We start from the raw sequence: 14295 nt of genomic DNA, 5'->3' as shown, positions 1-14295 counted from the left end.
GTCACGGAAAACACTCCTTTTCAAGACACGGCATTATGCTGAATTGTCCTCTTAAAGGATTAATGAGACTCTCATAATTTGAAATAACTGAATGCAAGAGCCACTTTTAATATGTATTATGTAAAGGATTTTCTTTCTTTTTAGAAAAAAATATTTTAATTATAGAAGTCACACATTAGTGTAGACTCAATACAAAGAAAAATTCTGGGGTGCTTGGGTGGCTCAGTCAGGTAAGCATCTGACTTCGGTCCAGGTCAGGATCTCACGGTTTGTGGGTTCGAGCCCCGTGTTGGGCTTTGTGCTGGTGCATATGCATGTTCTTTCTCTCAAAAATAAACATTAAAAAAAATAAGGAAAATTCAGGGGCACCTGGGTGGCGCAGTCGGTTGAGCGTCCGACTTCAGCCAGGTCACGATCTCGCGGTCCGTGAGTTCGAGCCCTGCGTCAGGCTCTGGGCTGATGGCTCAGAGCCTGGAGCCTGTTTCTGATTCTGTGTCTCCCTCTCTCTCTGCCCCTCCCCTGTTCATGCTCTGTCTCTCTCTGTCCCCCCCCAAAAAATAAAAAAATAAAAAATAAAAAAAATAAGGAAAATTCAAACAATACATTTAAAGTAAAAGTCTCCCTGGCTCCCTACTCACTTAACTTCTCTCCTTGGAGGTGACCAGCGTATCAATTTGTGGTACACCCTTCTGTCCCCTTTACGCTACATTAATAATGCCTTCAAGTACTGCCTTTGGCTCTTGTAAAGTCATTATAGTGTACGTTATAGTCCATTCAGACGACTATAACAAAGTACCCTAGACTGGGGTGGCTTAAACCACAGAAATTTATTTCTCACAGTTCTGGAGGCTAGAAGTTCAATATCAAGGTGCCAGGTCGAGTTCTGGTGAGGGCCCTCTTCCAGGTTATGTTCTCACATGACCTTCCATGGGGCGAGTATATACAGAGAGAGAGAGAGAGAGAGCATGAGAAAGAGGTCTCTTGTCACCTCCTTTTTCTATAAGGGCTCTAATCCCATCATGAGGGCCCCATCTCATAGCCTAATCTAACCCTAAATATCTCACCTTTTCCTAATACCATCCTTTTGTGGATTAGGATTTCAACATATGAATTTGGGGGGATGGGATACAAACATGCAGTCCAAAAGAGTGTGCATTCCATATTCCCTTAGAAACCAGCAGATACACAGAGAACCGTCTGGAAAGTTTATCATTCTCACTCCTACCGTGCGAGGACACAAGGAGATGTTTGCAACCAGGAGAGCGCCCTCAGCTGACTGTGCTGGCACCCTGATCTTGGGCTTGCAGCGTCCAGAACTGTAAGGGATAAATTTCTGTTGTTTATTAAAAAAAAAAAAAAAAAAAGGTATCATCGGGAAATGTTAATAGCTTCAAAATTAGCTACACACCAAGAACTTGATACTTTCCCCTTAACAGGAGGTGTCTACAGTCTAGGCAAGGAACACCACCCAGTAGCTTCACTCTATAAACATTCTTAGCATCCCTGAGCCGTTCCAGCAGCCCCCGGCCCCTCCTGTGACAAGTCTGGAGAGAGCTGGCATTTCCAAGTGGTGCAGTTCAAGCTCCAGAGCGTGCAGAACAATGTATTCAGCTGAGTAGCCACGGCCACACCACTCCTCCCACCGCCTGCTCCCCGCCTGAAGTTTCCATTACCCACAGGCTTTGATCTGGTAAACAAATCTGATTCCAATCACGTGGCAGAGGGTTGCCTTCTCTCACTCTCTGTGCTTGGGAGAGTTGAACAATTAACAAATAGAAAGTGTTCTGTGACAGTTCATTATTTTGTACCTGATTTGGGGAGACTGAAAAATGGCCCTTTCAAACAATCTCTTTGGCCAATTTCCTTCCTTCCCTTCCCCCCAGACCCTAAATCCTGGGATTCCCCATAGGGGTTTTATAGAAACCAGCCCATCTGGAATAGTCTGCTGACAGAAAGTCAGTAATTGATGCCAGCCGGAGAAAGCACAACTTCTGCAACAGCTTTAATTCCAGAAAAGTCTTGCCTCTCTTGCAGCGCTCACCATAGCCAGGCCTTGCCTCATACGGCTGTGTAGCCTCAGCACCTAAACCAAATCTCCAGAATTTGGTACCCAATAGCTGTTTGTCAGACTGAATTAATTGCATTGAAGTCACTTGATCTCGCCGCATCTCACTCACCAATGGGAATAATCATACTTACTTCACAGGGTGGTTGTAAATATTGCTATTTGATCATATTGTTTGGCTCCCCACCACCCCCCAATCTGTTTGGTTTCCTGGTCCATAAAAGATAAATAGAGTACAGTTTTTTGAAGTGAAGTGTCAGAGAGGTTTTGACTTCAGTAGATGGGTGCTATGGAGGGTTACGTCATCTCTTTGAGTTCCAGTTTCTTCATCTGTAGAATTCGGGAAATGATGTCTATATTAGAGGGCTATTGTGAATGCTACATGAGAAGACCTGGAAAGCTCAGGGTACAGGCATTGTACATAGTAAGCATTCCATAAATGCTATTATTATGTGCATAGTCTGTACATTCCAGGCATGTGACTAAAACTCAGTAAACATTCGGTGAGCAAATAAACGAATGAGTGAACACAGCGGTATCAGTTACGAGTATGCTTGGTTGCATGTGATAGACGCCCTACTACACGGCGACTAAACCCAATGGATGGCTCTTCCTCTCACGTAATGAGAAGTCTGGATGTAGGCAACCCAGGGCTGAAACAATTGTTCAAGGAAGTCACTGGGGACCCAGGCCCCTTCTTAGCATGCGGTTCTCATCCTCAGATTTGCAAGACGCTCTACATCTGTGTTCCATTCAGGAAGAGGGAGGGAAAGGCTTTAGTTGCCTCATCGGTAAAATGGGAATGGGCTGGCTCTCTTTCCACTGAACAGTTCTATGACTCAGCAGGCAACTCAGGGTCAAATAAGCACCACTCGTCTGAGATAATATGCCTTTTGTGGATAGATTGTGTGTCCCAGAAATCAGTCACGTGGGTCTCAGTTCCACTCACACCTATTGCTCGAAGTGATAATTCTGAAAATATTTGGCAACATGAAGAAACATTTACAAAAATGTTAAGTGAAGAATGGGAGGAGAATTACTAAATTCTACTCCTGAAACCAATATTACACTATATGTTAACTAACTAGAATTTAAATAAAAATTTGAAGGAAAAAAAAAAGCAGCAAGTGGAAGACTGTTAACAGTACCTGCTGGCATAGGAAGTTTTCCCTAAGATATATATGTGAATAAAAGGAAGCCACAGGCAACACTTGCAGATGATCTCATTTAAAAAAATTTATAAAAAAATTGAGGTGCCTGGGTGGCTCAGTCGGTTAAGCATCCGACTTCGGCTCAGGTCATGATCTCATGGTTCATGGGTTCAAGCCCCGCATCGGTCTCTGTGTTGGCACCTTGAGAGCCTGAAGCCTGCTTTGGATTCCGTGTCTCCCTTTCTCTTTGTTCCTCCCCGACTCATGCTCTGTCTCCCTCGGTCTCTCAAAAGTAAATGAATGTTAAAAAAAAAAATAAAATAAAAATTAAAAATAAAATAAATTTAAAACTTTATAATAAAACAAAAAACTGGTTGGAATGAGTTTTACTCCCCAAATCAGGTAAAAATCAGGAGACTTTTACTGTTAGCACCACTACACTTCTATTTTTTTTACTTCTAATAGCATGTATATGTTCATATATTAGTTATCCAATAAAATTAGTCTATGTTAGGCGCCCATGGGCGGCTCAGTCGGTTAAGCTTCTGATTTCAGCTCAGGTCATGATCTCACACTCTGTGAGTTTGAGCCTCACATCGGGCTCTGTGCTGACAGCTCAGAGCCTGGAGCCTGCTTCAGATTCTGTATCTCCCTCTTTTTCTGTCCCTCTCCCACTCATACTCTGTCTCTCTCTCTCTAAAAAATAAATAAACATAAAAAATTTTTTAATTAGTCTATGTTAATTATTATACCTATGGTATAATGTAATTACATAAAATTATGTATGTACACAGTAAAACTTGGAAAGGACTCTAGGCAAATGAAAACAGTAGATGTTTCAGGCTTGTAAAATTATCGAAAAATTCCTTATTTGTGTTAATATTATGCCGCATGTGTAATAAATATTATTTCCTCCCACAAGTTGTTCACATGAGGCACAGGTAGAGTTTTATAACAATCCAAGGGGGGCATTTTTTAAAAGGTAACCATGGCTTTGCTGATTAAGAGATTAGACCAGTGCAGAGCCTCAGTTGGGACCAGTTTGGCAGAGACTATCTGCAATGGTGAAACCAAATTATTTTAGCTGACCTTGGTGATGAAAGCTCTCTCTAGTTTTGCTTTTTGTTTGTTTGTTTTTTCTTTTACCTCCAGCACCAAGAACGAAAAAACAAAGGACAAGAACTAAAATGATCAGTACTTCTCTCTCCCTGAGATCCTGACCATATGCAGCTCAGGGTGTTCTATGCTTAAATAGCATAGCTAGGCCGATCATCACTTGACAGGTGAGGAGGCTGGCCTAGGGAGGGCAGGGCCCCCCAGACCAGTTACTTAGCACGGCCCTGCCACACTGCCACATGATTTCCAAATGGGTGGACATTACCTGGATCATTAACTTTGACTCCCATATAAACCCAGCCACACTCAAAGAAGCTCAAAGCAATTTTGGGGAAGATTCCAAGTTGGACGCAGAAATGTTGGTCAGGAGGTCCCTGGGGGAATACCAAGTCCCTGCTGGAACAATTAGCAACCACTTACTGACTCATTAAGTGCCAAACACTGAGCTATCCAGTTTACATGCATGATCATCCTGTCTGTGACCTTGCAAAGTAGATATTACACACACACACACACACACACACACACACACACTCTTCATTTTACAGAAAGTCTAAATGACTTACTTGTTCAAGACCACATAGCCCATCAAATAAGAGAGCTGAAATTCAAAACCACCAACTTTGATGATTCCAAAATCTGTACTTTTAACCTGTGTTCAGTATTTTTCACATACATTTCCATTTGACAGTTTTGGTCCTTTGGAACAGAGAAATGCAGGTTTGGGGAGCATTTCTTTCGTGGTGGGAGAAAAAGACAAAAGTTCTCGCAACACTCTGAATGCTGCAAACAGATTCCATAGAAAAGTAACTAGGCTTAATTCTACCCAAGTGTGCACAACATGGCCTTTAGGCAGTTGAGTGTGTTTTTCCCCCCTCCCCCCAAGCAATTTATCACCCAAGCCACAGTAGCCTGTAATGTATGGCTTTAATATATTACCAAGGGAAAATGTTCTAATGATTTAGTGGGGTACACATCATTGGTATTATGAGGCAGCATTAATCAAAGTATGGAGTTGGCTTCTGAAAACCATTAGGTAAATCCCAAGCTCTATGCTTAATGTATTCACCTTGGACCACAGTCTGGAAGGAATGAAAAGATCTCATTGCTTTGCTTTCAAGTGCCCTCCTATTAGTAAAACTAATGTTTCTGTGTGTGTGTGTGTGTGTGTGTGTGTGTGTGTGTACATGTTACTTAAAATTTTTAAAGTGCATTTTAAGATGAACAACTGTTAAAAGGTCTCTTTACCATGTGTCTCTTTGAAGGAAGAAAGGCCAGCCCCCTAGTTGTACCTTCTGAGGAGGAAGGCTTGCCCTGGATTTCTAGCTTAATGGCCAACCACAAGAACTAGAATATGAAACCAGAAATCATTCATTTTTTTGTACTTTTTTTCATTAAGGTAGAATTTACATATAGGAAAATTCATTTTTTTAGTGAACACTTCTGTGTGTTTTGACAAACACATACAAAATTGTGTAATAACCATTACTACAGTGAAGATATAGAACAGTACCATTAGCAACCAAAATTCCTTCATGCCTTTTTTGTCTTTTTTTTAGATTAAAAAAAATTTAAAAATTTTTAAAAAGTAAAATAATTCTGACTTTTAGGGACATTGAGATGAATAGATTGTTTTACTTCTTAGGAAAATGTACTAAAGTAATGTTATTATCCATATTTGAATAATGAAATTTTCAATCCTTAGTAATGGCCAGTAGTAATTGAGCCAAAAAAGTTTTTTCTCCTTATAGCAGGAGACTACATTCACTCTCACAGAGAGTATGTTAGGTGAAGGACTGGAGTCCTTTACATTGTTAATTTTGCTTGTGCTGAGAACTATTAGGAAATATGGGGTTTTTTCTTTTTTTATGTTTATTTATTTACTTTTTTTATTTTTTATTTTTCCAACATAATACTTAATTTTATTTTTTTCAATTTATATCCAAATTAGTTAGCATCTAGTGCAACAATGACTTCAGGAGTAGATTCCTTAATGCCCCTTACCCATTTAGCCCATCCCCCCTCCCACAACCCCTCCCATAACCCTCAATTTGTTCTCCATATTTATGAGTCTCTTATGCTTTGTCCCCCTCCCTGTTTTTATATTATTTTTGTTTCCCTTCCCTTATGTGCATCTGTTTTGTTTCTTAAAGTCCTCATTTGAGTGAAGTAATATGATATTTGTCTTTCTCTGACTAATTTCACTTAGCATAGTACCCTCCAGTTCCATCTATGTAGTTGCAAATGGCAAGATTTCATTCTTTTTGATTGCCAATACTCCATTGTGTGTGTGTGTGTGTGTGTGTGTGTGTGTGTGTATACATACCACATCTTCTTTATCCATTCATCCATCAGTGGACATTTGGGCTCTTTCCATACTTTGGCTATCGTTGATAGTGCTGATAGAAAACATTGGGGTGCATGTGCCCCTTCGAAACAGCATAACTGTATCCCTTGGATAAATGCCTAGTAATGCAATTGCTGGGTCATAGGGTAGCTCTATTTTTAGTTTTTTGAGGAACCTCCATACTGTTTCCCACAGTGGTTGCACCAGTTTGCATCCCCACCAATAATGCAAAAGAGATCCTCTTTCTCTGCATCCTTGCCAACATCTGTTGTTGCCTGAGTTGTTAATGTTAGCCATTCTGACAGGTGTGAGGTGGTATCTCATTGTGGTTTTGATTTGTATTTCCCTGATGATGAGTGATGTGGAGCATTTTTTCATGTGTCGGTTGGCCATCTGGATGTCTTCTTTGGAGTAGTGTCTATTCATATCTTTTGCCCATTTCTTCACTGGATTCATTGCTTTTTGGGTGTTGAGTTTGATAAGTTCTTTATAGATTTTGGATACTAACCCTGTATCTGATATGTCATGTGCAAATATCTTCTCCCATTCTGCCGGTTGCCTTTTAGTTTTGCTGATTGTTTCCTTCGCTGTGCAGAAGATTTTTATTTTGATGAGGTCCCAGTAGTTCATTTTCACTTTTGATTCCCTTGCCTCTGGAGACATGTTGAGTAAGAAGTTGGTGAGGCCAAGATCAAAGAGGTTTTTGCCTGATTTCTCCTCGAGGATTTTGATGGCTTCCTGTCTTACATTGAGGTCTTTCATCCATTTTGAGTTCATTTTTGTGTATGATGTAAGAAAGTGGTCCAGGTTCATTCTTCTGCATGTCGCTGTCCAGTTTTCCCAGCACCACTTGCTGAAGAGACTGTCTTTATTCCATTGGATATTCTTTCCTGCTTGTCAAAGATTAGTTGGCCATACGTTTGTGGGTCCATTTCTGGGTCCTCTATTCTATTCCAGTGATCTGAGTGTCTGTTCTTGTGCCAGTACCATACTGTCTTGATGATTACAGCTTTGTAGTATAGCTTGAAGTCTGGGATTGTGATGCCTCTTGCTTTGGTTTTCTTTTTCAAGATTGCTTTGGCTATTTGGGTCTTTTTCTTGTTCCATACAAATTTTAGGATTATTTATTCTAACTGTGAAGAATGCTGGTGTTATTTTGATAGGGATTGCATTGAACATGTAGATTGCTCTGGGTAGTATTGACATTTTAACAATATTTGTTCTTCCTATCCAGGAGCATGGAATCTTTTTCCATTTTTTTTGTGTCTTCTTCAATTTCTTTCATAAGCTTTCTATGGTTTTCAGTGTATAGATTTTTCACCTCTTTGGTTAGATTTATTCCTAGGTATTTTATGCTTTTTGTGGAACTGTAAATGGGATCGATTCCTTGATTTCTTGTTCTGTTGCTTCATTGTTGGTGTATAGGAATGCAACCGATTTCTGTGCATTGATTTTATATCCTGCAACTTTGCTGAATTCATGAATCAGTTCTAGCAGTTTTTTGGTGGAATCTTTTGGGTTTTCCATATAGAGTATCATGTCATCTGCGAAGAGTGAAAGTTTGACCTCCTCCTGGCCAATCTGGATGCTTTTTATTTCTTTGTGTTGTGTGAGTGTAGAGGCTGAGACTTCCAATACTACGTTGAATAACAGTGGTGAGAGTGGACATCCCTGTCTTGTTCCTGACCTTAGGGGGAAAGCTCTCAGTTTTTCCCCATTGAGGATGATATTAGCGGTGGGTCATTCATATATGGCTTTTATGATCTCGAGGTATGCTCCTTCTATCCTTACTTTCTTGAGGGTTTTTATCAAGAAGGGATGCTGTATTTTGTGAAATGCTTTCTCTGCATCTATGGAGAGGATCATATGGTTCTTGTCCTTTCTTTTATTGATGTGATGAATCACATTAATTGTTTTGCAGATATTGAACCAGCCCTGCATCCCAGGTATAAATCCCACGTGGTCGTGGTGAATATTTTTTTTAATGTATTTTTGGATCCAGTTGGCTAGTATCTTGTTGAGGATTTTTGCATCCATGTTCATCAGGGAAATTGGTCTATAGGTCTCCTTTTTAGTGGGGTCTCTGTCTGGTTTTGGAATCAAGGTAATTCTGGCTTCATAGAAAGAGTTTGGAAGTTTTCCTTCCATTTCTATTTTTTTGAACAGCCTCAAGAGAATAGTGTTAACTCTTCCTTAAATGTTTGGTAGAATTCCCCTGGAAAGCCATCTGGCCCTGGACTCTTGTTTTTTGGGAGCAATCATTCACTTTTTAAAAATAGTTTGACATCACTTGTTAGAGGGATAGTTTATGAATACAAAGCTGCTGAAAAGCAAACTGTGATGAAGGAAGTTGCAGAATGGGGACCCATGGACACCAGATTGAGAACACGATTGAGGGCGCATGCTCTGTTTCTTCTCTGTGACACTGTCTCCTTGTTGACTATCCTGTTACACACACACACACATACACACAGTCTGGTTTTTCTGGAATGGAGAGAGCAGCCTGGCAAGAGTTGTCAGCGCTGAAAAGAAAGAGAAGAGGCCCCAGTATAAAGACCAAATGCTGGCACTCATTGTCTAAATTTTCTTTTTTCAAACGTACCACCCGGCTCTGGTCCAATGTAAGAATGCATTTCTTTGCAACTTGAAATACGCTCTTACTAGCAAAAATTGACCAAGCAAAATACAAAAGATGTTTCCGAGAGCTGAGCTCCCACTTCTAGATTTGCTCAGAGAACTTCCCTATGCTAAGGAAGACAAGAAGCAGTATCTTCAGAGCTCAAAGGGTCAGTATTTCCCGACTTCTTTCATGCTGCTGAGTGCCTACGTGTACCCAAGCAAGCCATCGAACCCTGTGCCCTGGGACAGATATGACGTGGCGAGTGGGTGGCCGAGCACGGGGAGTTGTTGATGAGAGAGACAGTGGACAATATCCTTTCCAAGGAAATGCCTTTCAAAGGTGAAGAAAAAAGCAAGAAAAGAGGTCAAATGTGATGGTAGGCCTGGGCAGCATTCAAATCTGATAGATAAAGGTCCCTGCACTCTTGAAGCTAAGTGGATGAGCAGACATTGATCAGATAAAAACATAAATAAAATGTTAATTGTCAGATAGCCTGCAGCCTCTGTACTAATCACCATTTCCTTCAAAAGACTCCCTAGACTGCATTGGGAAATGACGCTTCTCCAGAGCTTTGCAGAGTTTTGTTAGTCTCTTTCCTCCTCCTGCACAAACACCCTTATCTTTATTTACAATTTATTTTACTAGTTTACATTCTTCAAGACCAGATGCTCCACCTGACCTGAGATAAGCTCTACTCACCAGGAGAGTGTCGCTATTACGGACCGATTGCCTTGTCGTGTGCGAAGGAAATCTACTTCATAAACAGATCAGTAACTGGATAATTTAGAATTTAACACATCATTAAAAAAAAAAACTACCAGTGATCTCAGAAAGTGTCGGTGCATGTTCACGTGAGACTTTATTAACATGGCATTGTGCCTACCACCAACAGCTCTACACGCCATGTCCCTTCTACTGTATAAAAATAGTCCTATTGGGGCGCCTGGGTGGCACAGTCGGTTAAGCGTCCGACTTCAGCCAGGTCACGATCTCGCGGTCCGTGAGTTCGAGCCCCGCGTCGGGCTCTGGGCTGATGGCTCAGAGCCTGGAGCCTGTTTCCGATTCTGTGTCTCCCTCTCTCTCTGCCCCTCCCCCGTTCATGCTCTGTCTCTCTCTGTCCCAAAAATAAATAAACGTTGAAAAAAAAATTAAAAAAAAAATAGTCCTATTAATTTGACTTCTACACTCCTACCCACAGGTGAGGAAACATACCTGCATCCTGGACAAAGCAACATTTGACATACAGTCTGTGAAACTTGAAGAATCTGCATATTTCCCTTTCATTTTCATGTGCACTACATTCTCTAATGACATTTTCAGCTGCTCTCGAAATCATTTACGTGATTGTTTATTTACCCAAATGCACTTCAGGAGCAGAAAATATCTATGTCAGACAGGGGAAGAGGCATGTCGAACATCTTCTTTTACAAAGCTATTTCCCAATTCTCTCTGGTTTGTTGATTGAGCAGAATTGACTTGTAGGTGGTAAATTAAAAAAAAAAAACAAACCTATATTCTTTTTAAAAAATCTTTTTTAATGTTTATTTATTTTTGAGAGAGTGAGAGAGAGTGCACGTGTGTGAGCGGGGGAGGGGCAGAGAGGGAGGGAGACAAGATCTGATCAGACTCTGCACTGACAGCAGAGAGTCTGATGCAGGGGCTCCAACTCACTTACTGTGAGATCATGACCTGAGCTCAAGTTGGGCGCTTAACCAACTGAGCCACCAGGCGCCCCAGAGAAAAACCTATATTGTTGTTGGAAGCCCCATACGAGCCCACTGAGGCTACTAGTTTCTTGCCCCCTGGATAAAATCTTAAGTGGGCCCATAGGCTTATCCACTCACTCTTTGATAATAACTAATATAATCACATTGTTACTTCATACATTCTCATGAATTCTTAGATGGTAGTAAAATCGTGAGGAATATAGGCAGGCCCCGCAGCTATCCACTCAGTCCTAGTTAAGAAAATTCCTCTGATCACTTACAATCACAAAGAAATCACAAAAAGGGAAATGCTCTGTCTTACCTTGAGAATTCTGAGCTGCACTGAAAGTCGAAACCTCTCCCCTCCCAGAGATCACAGCTCTGCAGTAGGAAGACCTATAGTGGGAAGATTCTTCTGTTTCTTTGTTTCTATTTCTACCCTCCCCAGCTCACTAGCTTCCCCTGCTAGAAAGGTTGGAAGGTGGGGAGGCTAAGAGGAAAGAAGCATAAAAGATCTTACTTGACTGACACCAGTCTCACCTGGTGCTCCCTAAATTGGGTGAAAGGTTAAAGCTGACCACCCTGCTTGTGATGTGTTTCTGGGTTCTTCAGAGCTTGCAGCTGCAACATTAGACTATAACTCTCTTAACGTATGACATGCATTTCCTGCTGGCTGGTTGTTTTATTTCTTCCCTCAGCCCCAGGGAATTTAGAGTCCAGCCCCCTCTGGAGGTCACGTCACCCCTCTAGGTAGCCCTCTTGGGGGGATGTAAAATGTTTTCAGCAGGGCTCTCTCCCACACTGCCCACCTCTGATCCAAGGAAGAACACTCACAGATCCTTGCACCTTCCCCTCCCCCTCGGTGGCTTGTATAGGGAGCTCCCAACTTCGAGTATAGGACAGTTGCTCTCCCTCCTCTGCTGCCTGAGGGTAAATGCCATGACCTCTCACCTTGAGATTCCTAAGACAGCAGTTCTCTGGGCTCCCCCAAACTCCCAGGACACAACAAGCTCTCCAACTGGTCTCCTTGAAGCTTTTTGCATTGGGTTGGACCCACGAAACTACCACCATCCCAAAACAATCCTAAGAAGTTCTCCTGAATAGCCGGCATCAGCCTTTTACAATAATGAGATAGGTGTTGGGCTCTAGGTGATCACTACCCTCTCTGCACGTGCTCTGTTAGTCGGGTAGCACCTCACTTTAGAATGGAGGCATACTTACCGCCCGATATCTAGCCTTAGACTGGGAGAGTTCTTTTTATCTACTTGATACAGAAGGACTGATTCTCTCCACAGTTAGCAACTCAGCCCTCCCAGACATTGTCAGTGTAGCTGCCATACCAAACCTGAGTCCCAGAATGCCTCATTACACTGCCTGCACCCTGTGTGTTGAGTGTTGGGAACCATGTAGACCAAAGGGAACCATGATAAAATCACAGCATAACCGAGTTTCTTCGGGAACAAGACTCACTTTCTTGGCCTTTCTCAAACAGACTTCAAAAGATACCCATGGATTGTCTTGAGGGGTTGACAAACCAACGTTCACACAGGCAGAGCCCTATCCACGGGCTCACCCCCAAAACAGACACACAAAGAGGCTACCCTGCTCTCCTCTCTTAGGCTTCCTCCAGCCAGTTTAATGACTTTTATTTTGGTAGAACTGCTCTATACCAATTAAAAGTCCCAGCCAATGTCCTGGGCCAATTTTGGTCACTGAGCACCAGTCATTAGAGTCTAACTTTTATGGAAAGAAGACCTCTGAGGCCAGGTGAGCTTTAATTGCACCTCTTTTGTTAGTTCAGAGCTTCATGTTATGCCAAGAGAGCATTAGCCTCATACCTTGTTTATACTAGAGAAGAATGAATGGAACAGAATTGCTCCTTTCCCCCCATTGCTAAATCACCCTTTTCTTAATAGGTCAAAGCTAACTTCTTATAAAACCTTAACAATGAAACATCACGCTTGAAAGAAAGTCTCAGGTTCTTGGCACTGAGCATTGCCAACGCTTCACGGTTGGATTTTCCCCTCTCAGCTAGCTGTTCCCCTTCCAGCAGGAATGCTTTCTGGTTTTTATAGCCAAACGGGATGAGAGGAGCAAAAGAGCAAGAGGTATTCACGTAGTCGTGTTCCATTAAACTTCTCTAACACGCGCTTACTTACAGAATACCGTTGTGTATACATTTCGGATTTCAGTCCTCTAACGCAGGCCTGCTCGCAAGAAAGAGCAGATTAAAGAACCGATGTCTCTACGGGGAAGAGAAATAACATGTCAATTGTGTTTATTTGTTGGGTTACATGATTTATGCTTTCTCATGTGAAGATGGAACAGAGGGAAGAGGACACGTGACATTGTTTAGATAATCCCCAAAGAAAGTTGGAGTTCCTCCTTCAGGAAAAGGGTTGCCTTTCACTTAACATATAAATGGTACTGACAGCTCATGGGGAAGAGAAAGATTTCTTATGTTCTAAGAAATGAATTCAAGATGCACCTAATTTCGTCTCCAGAGCGAAGGATATTTAGCATTCTAAGGGAGAAAGAAAAAAAAAAAATGGGGGCGGGGAGAAATTCAGGAAGAATCCCATAAAAACAGGGAATTTAGGGACCCTTTTGTGAAGCTTTATGTTCATATAGATGTGAAAGGGATCAATGTAATTTGAGTTTAAAGTACATGTTTAAACGTCTTTAGTTGCCCCAAGCACATTTCAGCCTCACTTTGCTTCTCTTCCTAATTAACCCTTTGTCCTATCTGGGTGATTAAGTCAAATAAAACAATAATGCTGTGAAAAAACTTTAGAAAACTCTGACATGGAAAAATAAATATGTTGATAAAGTTTCTAAATAGATATTCTTTTTTACCTAGCTGTTCTTTTTTTTTTTTTAATGCTTATTTATCTTTGAGAGAGAAAGAGAGAGAGAAAGGAAGACAAAGTATCCCAAGTAGGCTCTGCACTGTCAATGCAGAGCCCTACACGGGGCTCAAACCCATGAACTGTGAGATCATGACCTGAGCTGAAACCAAGAGTTGGATGCTCAATTGACTGAGCCACCCAGGTGCCCTTCTTCTTCAATTGGGAAAACAGGTGGCCAAGAAGTGCCAATTCGAGCTCTGCTTGTATAATCCATGATTTCACAAGGCTCCAAATTGGTGCATATAATTATTATGAAAAAGTACCAAAACCTTTTGTGTATTAAAGGACTATGGTCTTGTGCTAGGTGTTACATTTATTTTTTCCTTAAAATCATCATCGCTGCTTTGCAGGAAGTTGCATTCTAAGAGAGAAGATCCAGAT

The sequence above is a fragment of the Prionailurus bengalensis genome, chromosome B3, assembly GCF_016509475.1.
Source record: "Prionailurus bengalensis isolate Pbe53 chromosome B3, Fcat_Pben_1.1_paternal_pri, whole genome shotgun sequence".
In the NCBI taxonomy this organism is placed as follows: domain Eukaryota; kingdom Metazoa; phylum Chordata; class Mammalia; order Carnivora; family Felidae; genus Prionailurus; species Prionailurus bengalensis.
Note: the sequence above shows the minus strand (reverse complement) of the source record.